Genomic DNA, 14,749 nt, shown 5'->3' with positions numbered 1-14,749 from the left:
TAATTTAATTTTAATTTTTTGAAAAAAATAGATAAAAATTAAATAAAAAATCAAATGAAGTAAGCATATTATATAATAAGCATATTAAGTAACTTATTATGACAATATTTCTAAAAAAATAAAAATTTTAATTAATATAATGCTATTTTATTATGAGTTTTGAATGAAATCGTATACTTAGAGATTCATATAGAATAATTATTTAAAGAAAGAAAATATATTAAACAATATTCATGCAAAACAATATTTTACGATATATCTTTTCACTGTTAAGGTATTAAAGTGAGATGATTCTTCTCAAGTTAAGTCATTATTATATTCGATCTTTAAATATTTTCGCAAAAATCCCATGCTGTTTAGAGAAAAAATTATTTGAATCGCGAAACCATATTTGCAACCATCTTTTCGGATTATCTCGATTATATTGTCTATTAAAGATTAAATGCCAATAAATCTCGAGTTATCCGATCGAGAGTTCTGTAAGATTTCATTGAAGAAATATCGTGACTCGCGAAATGCTACTGCCGCTACAAAATGTCTTGCTTACGTGATCCATGGCGAAATCTCCATCGCGTACCAGATATCATTGCCCACGTGTACCAACAACGACAACCTCTTCGAGAGACTGACTCTACAAGGCCCTTATGCAAATTCATTGCGCCCACATCTTCACGCTATCGCGTTTGTCATATACATAACGTATCGTGCGTTTAAAATAAAATGCGAGAACTGTACGTGCTATAAATGGTGATTTATAAATTAATCTGAACAGATATTAGTTAGTATATTTCGTATCTATATTTGAATGACGTTCTGATAGTCTTGTCATATATTTCTATATATTTCTATATATTTATTTCTTCATAATTATTATATACACATATACTTTATGGCAATGTTTTCTTGACATTTTAATATAAGTAGTGAGTTTCACGGAGGAAGTTGTTCGATTAACCTATCTGGTCGTGCGATGATGACGCGAAGAGGCAGTTTCCGACACGAGAAAGATGTTGGTTGTAAAGAAACTAGGAAAACTTATAATTAATTGTAATTACTATTAACCTGACATCATTACTAGCAAGTGCAACTTTCATCGTCACTCCGAAACTTTCAAAAGTTAAATATTTCATTTGATTGCCCCACAGTGAAAATTGCCTTCTACGATAGAGACGAAAACCTGCTATTCCGGATAATTCTATTTAGTCATTATACATTGATTAAAAGTAGTCATTAAGCGTCGCCACGACCGTTTAGATTTTCTTAGTTCTTCTCTCCAACAATCCAGCGCGAAATTGATGTGACGCTGAGAGCGATCTGAGACGAATTTTCTGCCGTTATATTTCCTGTTGATGGTTCATTGACTTGTTACAAAACAAAGACAATAGAATAGTATAGTATGTTTTTCACTTTACGTGGTAAATATCAAAACATGATGAATTTTTTTAAATTCATGACCATGAGCTACATAAAAGCTATACAACTAATATTTATCTTTCTTTAATTTGAGAATAATCACGGAGGAGTGTTTTTAAGTCTCAGCGATGATAAACTATGGATTTTATTTTATGAAATATTATTTTGTATAAATGTTGTTTAACATATTTTCTATCTTTTTTAATAACTATTCTTTGCGAATTTTAAATATGTTCATAATTAAATAATTTCATTGAAAATTCGCAATAAAGAGTCGTTATGAATTCGTTATTAATTAAAATTCTTATTTCTAGAAATATTATAAGCTACTTACAATTCCTTTCAATATTTAATATTTGTTTGATTTTTATTTACTTTCTTAAGAAAATTATGATTAAATCCATAAAATTCTCAAATATCCATAAAATTCTCAAATATTAGTAAATCGGAAAACATTCAATAATATATAATATATTGTTAATAATAGAGACTTTAAACTGGTGAAAATTAGATAATTGTTTACTTAAAAAAAAAATCAAGTAATTATTCCGGTGTTAAAAAGGATTAATTGATTCCAATTCTGATCCAGGAAGGTTGAGATTCCCATGTAATTATATTGTCAAAAACTTTCTAACTTTTAATTCACATTTTATTTCGGTTAGCCGCGAGAGAAGAGATTCCGACAAATTACTCGACATGGACTCGATTTAGATTAGTTTCAGAAACTACTAAAATTTTTTTCTTTGTTCTCTTTGGCAATATCTAAATCCTAAATTTTTTCTAAATATATAATTTAATATAATAATACATAATATAATTTTTGCTACAAAAAGTTGATTCAAAGTTCGATAAAAAGAAAAAAAAATGACGTAGTAGAAGTGGGACGCTTCGGTATAACCCTGATCTGATATAAGAGCCTTGAGCGTTATACATATCGCGAGTAAGTACAATCGCGTAAGCCAGATTGCGGCAGCTCTCGCGAATTGCCGAGCAAGACCGAGGAATCGTCGATTATCGAGACATGGTGGCCCCAGGCATGGTGCATATTCGATCGAGGGATCGATGGCACTCAGAAGTCGTCGTTACTATCGGTTAATGCGATCGAATTCGAGACGATGATCGCTAATCAGTGTATTGCGAATCGGTCTCTCCCCGACAGAAAACACAGCCTGTCTCGTGGTAGCGAATTTCGTAATCCCGCGCGACGCGACGGCTGGCGGATTCCTGAGGATAGTAATTATAGTGCTTAACGAACAACCGTGGGCAGCTGCCACTTATCGACACCAGGTACCAATGAACGCTCGTTTATCAGTCTTTCTCTTTCGATCGTATGTTGGATTGTCTCGAAATGAACATTCACGCGTAAAAATGTATCTGAATGCGATACAGAAAGAACATATCTGTACAAGATACAATAAATATTATACAAGAAATATTCATAAATAAAATCTTTATTAATCCAACCGAATCTATTTTTACTTCACATAAAAACGAAATTAAATTTGATCATACCAAATGAATTTGAATGCAATTTTAGTGAGTTATAGCGGATTCAGTTACTACAATAGATTAGAGAGTACATACTAAGAACTATACATAAAATTATCAAAGTTCAATGTAAAGCATATAAATATTAAAAACGATCAAATAATGATATTGTTGCATTATTTAATATTATTTTATTGTCAAAGTTAATTATATTATGTCACTGCATTTAAATACTCCATATAAAGTATCCTTTAATGTGCTCTATGTCTAAACTAGTGCGAATGATAGAATTCAAATTGTTTGCTATTCACAGCGCGGAAAAATTTTAGTTTTTTAAGTTTTTTAATTGTAAAATGAATTTTACATATTTTTTTTCCTAATAAAAGCAGTAAAAATTTTTGATTGCGAGAAAGTTAGCGAACAAAAGTACTGACGCGATTGCGAGGAAAGTTCGAAGAGAGCGATGACGTGGAGATGAGAAACGTCGATAGTTCGTTGCACCAATAGTGCCTTGCGACACGATCATCGATCACAATCGCTGCCAGATCGAATCAATAAATAAAGCAGTACGTCTCGCGTGTAATGATGAGATTCATTTCTGTCGCGACTAACGGGGTCGTTTCTTTCCGATATAAAGTACCACATTATACAGACCATTGGGAGTATTACGGAGCTGTGTCGCAAATTCAAATGATGGAGAACTGTACTAGAGACCCATAACTCATAAATAACCGTTGCAAGGATTTAAATAAATCCTTTCGTAAATATCGTTTACTCGATGCCCTAATTAACGATTGCCTTTTTCTTGAGGGCTCCTCGCGATTAGCGAGCGTTGCAAGACAAACTGAAGGCCACCATCCTGATTACAAACGCATAATTGCGCCATTAATGGACGTGTCTTGACCGGTTCATAATTAGAAAGGTAATGACTCTTTACTAGCCCTAATTTTCTGATTGTCCTTTCTTTTACATAGCGTCGTTTTATTTTTTTTTTCTTTATCAAACGTGGCAATCGGCCACGTTTGATAAAGATATAGATTAGATATAGATTAGAAGTCTGAAGGATGTCGGAATGCATAATTTAAAAATTCCGAAATTTTCCATATAAATCGACCGAGTGTAGTTTATTGCACATTTTGCCGACAAAGTTATCGATAAATTGCAAATGCTAATTGTTGCATCTGATGGCATTTTGATCTCATTCGTTATTATTTACGATAGTAGTTCGGAAATGCATCTTAGATATTGATATGATGAATGATTTTGTGGATGTGCTTTGTTGCTCGCGCGATCATAGATTAAAAAGACGGTGCTACAAAAGCATTCTCGAAATGATTTGGGATAAATTATGAACGTTGATCGATTTATCGCTCGCGAAGGGGGTCGAGCGATAATTACATTATGCAAATGCTGCGGCGAGACTGAAAACGCCAAATAAGCGCATGCGCTCGATGTAGCCGCTCATTCTGCATAATCGGCCTTATAATGTGGCAACGGGATTGCAGTTAATTAGCTGACAATAAGAGGTTGCCGTAACGACGCGAAGTCATGCTTCTGATAATAGTTCTAGAAAATTACTCCAGAGTATTACGTTAACGAATTCGAGGAAAACTATTAGATTCCAATACCCTATTTCTCAATATCCTCGTAAAAATAAAATATTAATTTTAGAGACGCATATAGTGAACTTTCTCACACATGCAGAAATGTAAAAATTAATACAAAATGTTAATTTTAATATTTTTGCATGTCTTAGAAAGTTTATTATGCGTCTTTAAGATAAAATTAATGTTTTATTTTTAACAGTATATAAATGAAGTTTTAGTAGTTTCAGTTTAATTTGACGTACTTAAGAGCGAATGTGTGTGTGTGTGTGTGTGTGTGTGTGTGTGTGTGTGTTTTATTAATTGATGATTACTAATTAATAATCTAATTACAATTGTTGAACAAATAGAGTTTAAAATATATCTATACGATAAAAACGGTTTTATTGAAGTTTTTAAAAAGCTGAATATGTGAATTTTATTGGATCATTGAAATAATTATGTAACAACGCTCAAATTGGTTATTAGAATGTCAAAATTTTATGCAGCATATTATCGTTAAGCTTGAATCTCTTACATAATTATTTTGTTAGTTTAATAAAATTATTTTCAGTATCTGATATTTTCTGTATCTAGCTAAAATTTCTCAGCAAAATTATTCTTTAAGCTTGTAATGATTATCAATTTAAGAACTTAATAAGATGCATTATTAGACTGTGTTTTCTCGATTCGATGTATAAATTAATATTTTCTAGATGAGAAAAGATCGTTTCATAGTCGGTTTAGAATCTGATCCTGCTCGTGTTCATTTAATAAGACGATTTTTATAACACTTAATTATCGGTTGCATTCGCACTTCTTTTTCTCTTTCATCCTATCGTTTGTCATCCATTTGCATTTAGCGGATGGTTTTCTCGTCAATCCCTGTAATTTTGCTTAAATCCCAGAGTCTTTAGAATTCGTTTAGAATCGATGTTGAGCAACTGCCACAAAGAATCATAACGGAGGGATAGCGCATTTCTAAGTTAATTATTAATCATTAGGGAATAGGGATTTATTTTTGAAATTTTACAATTTTTCTTGGAGTAAGATTTGTTGTTTGTAATTCATTTTTTATTGTCTTTGTCTTAAAATACTAATAACCAAACGCTATTTCATTATGATGACTTGCCCCTGTAGAAATTAATTTACATAAATAACTTATATTATAAATAAGTAATCGAAACTGTATTGTAAAATTCAAATTTAATTAAAAATCGATTTAGGAATTGTTGATACAACATCAGTACAAAATAAATTTTTACATGAATTTTTTTTTTCTTTTATTGCTGCAGTTTTTATTTGAAGTATAGTTAAGTACTTAAAATTATCGATCAGTTTGAAACGCGCCAGCATGCACAGCGGTAATTCTGTAACTTTGATCCGCACTGCACTACTCGAATGCATCAGAGGGTAAACAAAAGTGAAACGAGAGGTCTAGGGTGCTTGAACGTGACCGCAGAAATAGCTTATGGAAGGGAACACGTCATTGCCTCGAAAATTCTAATTTTAAAATGGATTGCTATTAATTATGGACAGACTGTACGTGCAATGTAATCGCAAGATATGTATATTTTCGTTATATAATTATTAACGTTCGATATTTTATTTTCGACTCATCTCAAGAATAGATGCGATTTATTTAAAAATTTATAGGATCTGTGATAATTATTGGCTACTGTACGTGGCAAATAGTCAGTATTTATCATGGTATGGATTTCCGCATATTACAGCTGCAGAAATAGGATAATAAACGAGGGGAATGCAAATGACGCTGGGCATGTCGTGATTCTAATTTTATAAACGAGTTGGGTCGATCCTCGCGATACTAGTCGGCAGGAGGCATCGCTCTAAAAGCGTCTTTTGGAAGCGCGCGCTCTGCATTTTTCAAGCGTGCCTCTCGCCTCGAGTTACCGCCGAAGGCATACAACTGATCGTGATTTCTCGACCACGACGTCTGGCGAGCGAAACTCGCAGACTGGTGCCTGTACTCTTGACGTCGACTATCGGAGCTGCAGATTCCTGCAGCCGTTACCGCGAACAGCGCATTCTGTTTTGGGTTATGCTTGATAATACCGTCATTCGTTAAGGGTTAATTTTAAAAAATATCATGAATATAATTATTATATATTTTATATTTAAATAAATCTATATTTAAATGCATTTAAATGGATTTATGAAATAAGTTGATTAAATGGATAATTAAAATAAAAATTTCACTTTGCAATAATTTTTAAATTAGTAACAAAATTATATTCGTTTTTCTAAAACGGATTTTTTTTATTTTGATTTGAGATTCGTAACCAAAATCATTGATGCATAGTAAAATTATTACATGATAAAATTATTGCGCAATATATATTTTTCTGAATAAAATTTCTTCAAGGAAAAAATGAATTTTTTGGAGGATAGACGAGAGAAAGTTCCTTCGACACTCTGCAACATTATCGATATAACATATAGATAATATTTAAAATTTCTTATTTCTCGATTTAACGGATATATCGATACGGTTTTCTGCAAGTTTAAACTGAGAGTGAACAGCTTTTACAACTGTAGGCGACACGTTGCTCTCACTGATAAAAAAGGAGGAATTGCAAGCGGCGTTCTATGTTTGATCGTGATTTTTCATGTGACCGCTTTTCCAATCGGTTTCCTATCGACGCGTATCGCCAAGCTATTCAATTAAATTTCCCCATCGGAGTGCAATCGAGCGTCGATTGCCGTTTACTATATTATCACAAACATATGCTTCTGCTCCCCTTCTCTTTCTCCTTTTCGTCACATTCCAATGGCTCCGTTACAACTTCGCAAACAACTTTCAAACGAACGATGGAAAATCAGTTTGAAAGATATTCAATAAATGTCAAAAACTAATCGTTTTAGAGAGAGGGATAAAAAATTGTTTTATAGGGGAAACTTTCTCACGCAGGAAATTGCTAATTATTTCTGGTTACTCAATAGTCAAAGGTAGATAATATAACTTCAAGTTAAATTATTAATTACAACTTATCGCTTGAATTAATATGAATTGCCTTCGCTATAAATTAGAACGACAATCTGTTATATGGCTATAGAGGATTACAGGTTTATTTTTTCTTTTTGATAAATATTTATGCATTTAATCTCTTTCCTTACAAGATGTAATTTTCTGTTACAGGTGAGTCACGAATTGTTCTGTACTATTATGCTCGCAGCAGCACTTAAGGACTTGTAATTTCATTATTTATTTCGCGGAGCTGTTTGCGCAAAAATAACTACTCAAAATTCAGGTAAATTTTCATTATTTTTTGATAGCGTGAAGATAAACTATACACTGTTAGAAATGTAACCATGAGCTTCCTTTACATGAAACTCGTGGTTATAAACGAAATTAAAAGTAATGAATGATTTTAATTGAAAATTAAGTTACACAATAATTATCCATGTAATGGAACGTGTACATTAAATTTATGAAATTTAGTGTACTTTTATAATAAAATTTTATGGAAAGTACGTTAAATTTTATAAATTTTCATGAAAAATACATTAAATTTAATGTATATGTACACAAATATACTTTTTAGTTATAAATACATTAAATTTAATGTAATGTCATAATGTAAATGAGTTCAAAATGTGTAATTTAAAATTTAATGAAATTTAAGAACATTTGTAACAGTATAATAAATGCTGTTAAAATAGTGTTCTCACAGACATTATTTTTTATTCAAATATTTGATTATATACTATATTATCTGAACACTTAAATATCCATACTTAAATCTATTATCACAGACTTACTTTTCTGAGTTTTACGTTGTAAAACTCAGAAACGTATCCTTCTAAGATATTTGTGACCAATCATTTTGATAATTAGCATGCAGTTTGTGTTATATATCATTTAATCAAAGCTCACCCTTGGCAAGAGCTTTAATCGCAAGGAGACGCAAGTAACGATTGAATTTCGAAAATAGACTTGGCCCGATTCGCCTATAAAATCGCTATAACGACATTTGTTTCTCTCGCGTTCCTTTTACATATAAAATTGAAAAAACCAGAGGAAAGATATATGCATGCATTTGACAGTAGCGAATGAAGTCGTGGGCTTTCAAAAGCATTACTTATATTTTTGTTCTTTTTTCGGTATATCGATCATATGTGCAAAAATATTGCACACACAAGAGAGGATTTCTTATAAAATTGTAACTTTGAGAGAACGTCTTCATCATTAATATTGCGCGTGTGTAAAAATACAATTATTATTATCGTCGGTCGCGGTTTTACTACAAAAGTGAATTATTAATTAACACGATGACAGTGATATATTTGTACTTTCGTGCTGAAAGAAAGTTTCAGCGCAGTGAGGCACGCTGTAGCATACTCTAATCTTTAAATGTATCCCGTTGCCAATTGGCAGTGATTGCATCGATGTTCCAATTCGAGCCAAGATCATGCCAGCTGATAGTAATGCTCTATTTTTTCGAGGAGTTTGAAGAATGAGAAAAAGTTTTATTAGACGAATAAAGATATTTTTTTAATCGGAATATTGCATGAAACATCATATATGAGATCTTATTATTTTTAACGTCAGTATTATATTGAAGTGTAATAATTTCAAAGTATACCTTTATAAATTGAGTGTTGATTGAATGTAGTTATCTTCATAAACAATAAGAATTCTCAAATATTCGGATGAGTGTAATGCAATATAACGGGATCTACCAGAAATTAATTGAGTCTGGAAAATTGAACGGATATTAACGTATGACATGGTCTGTCAGATATGATGCGGCGGATATCGGCGTGATATAAGCGTTCATTTATTATCAGAGGCGCACGAGAAATGTGCCAACCGTTAATTGTCATTAGCATCGTTGAATTAAGAGTAATTAAGGTCGAGATCAGTATTGCGCGCAAAGTGATAATATAGCGTGCGTTCTTCCATTAAAACAAATAAAATCTGTTTAAATTGCCAATCTTGACCGTATTTCTTTGTTCTACTCTAGACTATGATATAAAAAAAAATTGTTATAGTTCCATATTATTTCTCTATAAGTTAATTATATTTTAAAAAATTATCATAAAGGAAAAACATTTTTATAAATTACTGAATTCTTTAAAATTAATTCTTAACTTCATAAGTTATATTTTGCTATGTAATTTGATAATTAAAGCTAAATAACATGGAAGTCTCGTAATTATATTTACGGAGTTTCACAAAATGATGCCACTTTTTCGTTTTCATAAAATTGTAGTAATTGCGATACGCGATAGCATAGCACGACATCATTTTTACTAAAAGATCGCGGCTAATTACGTGAGAAAGCAAAAAAGAGGACAATTTGTTCGGCAGAGATGACTCGTATGTACCGTTAAAATAGCGTAGACCTTCCTTATAAGTATCGTCCGCTCGCTACTGTCATGCTCGCTAGCTATTTGTACTTGTCGCATATAATTGGAGGCTCCTTCAATGTACGTTTCATGTGATCCATTACAGCTTTCAAGGCCAAAGATTTAAGAAGTATATGATCCTCTGAGTGTTAAAAATAACTAAATTAATTTCGCAAATACTTAAAACAAATATCTTTTTCCTTTTTGGAACTTTTGCTACTAAAAGTAATACTTCGTAATAACGCGATAATATCGCGTAATAAATTTTAACTACACATACTTGTCTAAAGAACGCGGAACAATATTACGAGCGTGTTTCATTCTTTAATTATAATCTCGCCTGCGTTTTAATTACGAGATTTTCTAACATTAGCACTGTCTACTATACTTGTTAACACTTAGCAGAACTACTAGAAAGCGTATAAAAAATATTCAATATGTACGATTAATTGTTGAATTGATCTCCCGCGGCCGCGAACAAGTTTCCGGCCGTTGAATCGCGTGAAAGCGAATTATTTTCCTAATCCACCGTCCTCGATTTCTGCATTATCTTTCGTCCGGATGGCCGGCGGACATTCGTGCTCCGGATTAAGTAAATCCGATACTATCTGAGTCTCGTATGTGCCTATTATATAGAAAACAATATGTGAAAATTCAGTTTGAAATATAATAATGTGAGCCGTTGCTTTCACATATTTTTTTCATGTTTTCCTTTAACGAAAATTTGAAGAGAAACTCTCTATTATTTTAACAAATTTATTATATTATTGAGAACAGTGTTAATAATTTATTTACTAAAAGATGGTAATTAATTACTTACTTAAACTACTGAAAAGACTGAACAACAATGCTTTTAATAATTAAAATAATATTTAATAACTATTTTTTAAATATTAATTACTCTCTACTATAATACTTACTATTTTAATTATTCTCTTCCAGTATTAAATTATTATATTCGGTATTAAATTTTTATAAAGCTCACTGTCGTAATAATAATTAAATAATCGCGCAGATTAATTGTTTTTGTCCAGAATTTAAATCGTGCTCGCCAAGCACTCCGAGTTATTTGCAAGTTTCGTTTACATTTTGTATCATGTTTCTCGCACTGACTTTCCTCACGGTTGAAACGTTGTGCGATGGAAGATCGAGATATACCGAATCGTACTATCGAAGATCAGATGGATGTATCGAGTCGCATGAGGGGAGAACAGGTACACGTCGCTTCGTTGCGCTTAGGTGTGAGCAGCCATATGAAACGATCGACACGTTGGTCAGGGCTAAAGAAATCTGCTCGTTGGTAAAGGCCACTATGCAATCTATCGTTTAACGTCTCGTCATAAATTCTGCTTGAGTTAGAGCAACAGCGCGTTAAAATGTGACAAAAGATCGATTTGATGGGTGCGCGCGCAAACACGAAGTTTCTCCCCTGTGGCAGCACGTTCAGGCTCGTAAATCACAATCGAGATCGCAATCGATCGATGCCGAGACTTTAGACGGAACGAATTTGACCCGATTTTGCCGATTTGTTTCGACGACGGCTGACGGTGTCGAGAGAATTCCAAGAAGAAGAATCGGAATTTTTTCGATAGCGCACGCATGTGAAGTCTTGTATGACCAAAGAAAGTACGGCTTTCGTGAAGTTTTTGGATTGATGTTTCGTTGCTCATAATTAATATATTTGAAACATATCGGAATTGCTCTATGCAAGAACTCGGGTGCACTATGGAGAGAACTTTCTGTATCGATCTTTTATTAATATATATTAATTCGTTCTGCTCTTTATCGGCATTAATGATTGGCATTGATCTCTCAGTACTCGAGTTAATTTCTCGCGGTATAATAAGAGAATTCGATCGCGGCGATTTCATTGTCAAAGGGGACTTGTATTCCGGTCACAGGATGGCGTGTTTGATGGATCGTGTTACCGTTGACCTGAAAGGCAAGTAATAACGATAATCCTTGAGTAAATCATCGTAATGAATGTTCTACATATTTGGCCACAAATAGCATACGACAGCAAGCATAGAATCAGATCGATAATTCGCCAGAGGGAACGGAATAAAAGGATCAGATAAATTATGAGTATGAAGTAAATAAGAACAGTAGATAACAAAAATGCATCGCGTTCAGAAATTTGTTATGATGATTGCTAAAGAGAATTCGAAAACTTTGTGAAACTTTAGTTGCTCACTATATGTGTATGTAGTGAGTACAAAAAATATACACGAAATGAAATTTCATTAAAATATCTAAAAGTTTAGCTAAATATAGATTTGTAAATTTTGTTTAAACCATTAAAATAAATTAAATGTTCTTTATAAAATTATTTTAATGAGCCAACAAAATTATTTTCAATTTTACATCTAATGAAATAATATTTTAATATATTAACAAAATGTTCTTTCCGTGTACATATAATATATATTCGCTTTATATAATATTAGAAAATATACATTTCTTTTTGTATTTAATATTGAAATTTCTATCAGCTGACGTAACAGCTGACATAATGACATCGATATATATTTTTTACATAAAAGTTAGAATAAAAAAGATATATCGACAATTTCGCACGTCACCCATCGTTTAATCATACGTGCAGCTGCTTAGCTGGTAGTATTATTAATACGTGCAAGAGCTACGGGTGCTACAAAGGTCGTGCGAGCTTAACAAGGTGTAACACGTGCGTAAAGACTCGTGCCGCCTTCGTCGCAGGTGCGCGTAGCCTGCACTCGCTTGAGGTGGGTTACGGTTTATGTGGCCGCTTCGCGATATTACGATTATCCCCTTAGCGCTTGCTGCATTCACACATTTCTGAATCACGGCTGTTTCTCCTTAGAGGTCGCCCACGTAAGTTGCAATCATCGGATACCGCGGCCATACCTTCGCGTTTCGCAATCACGCTCGTTCGAGCGATGATGATTCAACGAATTCAACGCGGCCGACCAATGCACATAACGAAAATAAGAATTGCACCGAGACTACATGAATTAAAATTCTACAATTCTACAATTTAAGCGTTTAAATTAGTAAATTACTATTATTTAGTAATCTACTAATCTAACTTAATTAATAGTTTTTAAGCCAATACGATATTTTGTATTTATGTTTTTCGATATTTATCTTCTCAGATCTTTTTATGCAATTTTATGACTCGATTGTTATTAGTTGGAATAATTATATTGATTATAAAATTTAAAAGATTTATTAAGGAATTGATTTGTAACTGTATAATTATTTCTATTTAATTTTGATGAATCTAATTCTAGATGTTGATGTGACATGGAAAGCACTGCTGGCAAAAGCATTATTAAGTTTCGTTTGTTAACCATCACGTACTAGTTTGAAACATTGTTAAGAACAAGTCTTAAAAACATCGTTAAGATAACGTTTTTATAGTTTTTAAAACATTGAGAATTCTTGCCAAGAACGGACTAAGTCTGGAAAGAGGGCAAAATTTTTGTCAGAAAAGTGTCATTACGTCTACTTATTAGATATTTGTTTGGCTTCCTTCCAAGAGTGTGTATTTTATAGATAAAATTATTAGAAACAGTTCCAATTTTTCCCAAAATTTCTGTATCCTTAAATTCCTTTATAGTCAGGCGTGTAATTCAGAGATCTTAAATGTTTTCTTTATATTCAAGTATTGTAAATATACGAAAAATATTATATACGTACAAATAACAGATTTCATTTTCCGTATCATTATTGATTTTTAATAGAATGTGGATTTTCTCCCTCAGTTACGTTTATTAATATCGCGTTTGCGGTAAAGCAACCGAATGAAACAATGTCACGTCAGACTCTGTGGTAACTTTCGAAAGTGTCTAATTAGTTACACTTTCAGACGGCACTTTTAACTGGGCCACCATAGCATAGTTAGTAACTATTAATCAAAGCAATTTTGATTATATATACTTTATCTTTATTCTAACAAGAAAGAAAGTATATGTGATTGAAAAATTAAAATTGCATTGCTTATCTGATAGATAAGAATTATCGTTTCTTAAACAACATTGTAATCTAAATATTCCATATATTCAATATATTCTATTCTATGAACATATTGCTATATTATTTCTCAATTAAAAAATTACAACCGCTTACAATGTACTTTTTCAATGAAATGTAAACGTTTGAGTAATTAGCATTTGGGTTTCCTTTCCAAGAATTACGCGCAAATTCCGTTATAAATTTTTATTTATTATTGTGTCACACGTACCGAGTTTACAAACAACAAATCTTCCGTCTTCCTTATTGCGAAACTCAGAATTCATCGAGAGTTTCGAGCAGCCTGACCACACGCTGCCATGACCACTTGCTCTGCCGTTTACAAACATCGTTTGCGGTCTACATAAACATGTTGCGTACGTGCAGATCCTGATGTAAACTTCCAGACATTTCTGACTTGACTATGTTTGTCTCTGTAATGCAATCGGAATGCACATTGAAACTGATGCTGGATAGTATTGCCGTTCTTATTGTCTGCGCGAAACAACTGAAATGCAGATATCCATCTCGCTTATCTCCAATTTCTTTGTGAAGGAATCGATGGATTTGCTGTCACATATTTATTTTTCATAAAGTTATGCTTTATTAAATATATTTGGAAATAACTGTACGAAAAGAACGATTTTGCTGAAGTATCTATCTAAAAATGTAGATAAATACAGATCTGAAAATAATTTCATTGAAGCATCAAAATAATTATATAAGAAACTCAAATATGATGAGTAATGTTGCAAAAAATTTCGGCAATCTAACAATTAGCTTGAGCATCTTACATAATTATTTTGATAGTCCAAGAATATTTTTAGATCTGTATCTATAACTAAATTTTTAAGTACATCAAGAAAACCTGTAAAATCTGTGTATCTGTGTATCTCATT

The 14,749-nt window shown here is 32.2% G+C and overlaps 1 protein-coding gene across 2 annotated transcripts in view; it reads left to right on the top strand.

Annotated features, from left to right (window-relative positions):
- LOC108689921 (ensconsin) overlaps positions 1–14,749 on the top strand; it is a 174,772-nt gene that overhangs the window by 39,691 nt on the left and 120,332 nt on the right. The gene's annotated exons all lie outside the window — the stretch shown is intronic.

Source organism: Atta colombica, unplaced genomic scaffold, assembly GCF_001594045.1.
Source record: "Atta colombica isolate Treedump-2 unplaced genomic scaffold, Acol1.0 scaffold281, whole genome shotgun sequence".
In the NCBI taxonomy this organism is placed as follows: Eukaryota; Metazoa; Arthropoda; class Insecta; order Hymenoptera; family Formicidae; genus Atta; species Atta colombica.
The sequence above is the reverse complement of the archived record's forward strand: the minus strand, read 5'-3'. Positions and strand labels throughout refer to the sequence as shown.